The sequence below is a fragment of the Orcinus orca genome, chromosome 3 (genome assembly GCF_937001465.1).
Source record: "Orcinus orca chromosome 3, mOrcOrc1.1, whole genome shotgun sequence".
In the NCBI taxonomy this organism is placed as follows: Eukaryota; Metazoa; Chordata; class Mammalia; order Artiodactyla; family Delphinidae; genus Orcinus; species Orcinus orca.
The window spans coordinates 18,791,271-18,791,559 of NC_064561.1; positions in this window are offsets into that span (position 1 = coordinate 18,791,271).

Genomic DNA, 289 nt, shown 5'->3' on the forward strand with positions numbered 1-289 from the left:
GGAGAGCAGGAAACGGAGCCACGGTTGCCTCTGCTGAGAGGTGCTGCATTCAGAATAACTCCTCGAGTAGCAGCAGACACGTGCCACAGGCTTAGGGCGTTTCCTCCCGGCTTCACCCAGGTTCTCCCACAACGAAAACAATCTAGGGAGTTGCCTCAGCCACCACATGTCTCGGAGCGTGGACTGCTCCGCCCGCGCAACCGCGTGGTGGAGGGCGGGGCCCGTCCCTGACGTCACACAGGGCTCCGCCCCTTAGGGGAGAGGCGGGAGCGCGTGAGCTCTGTTACGC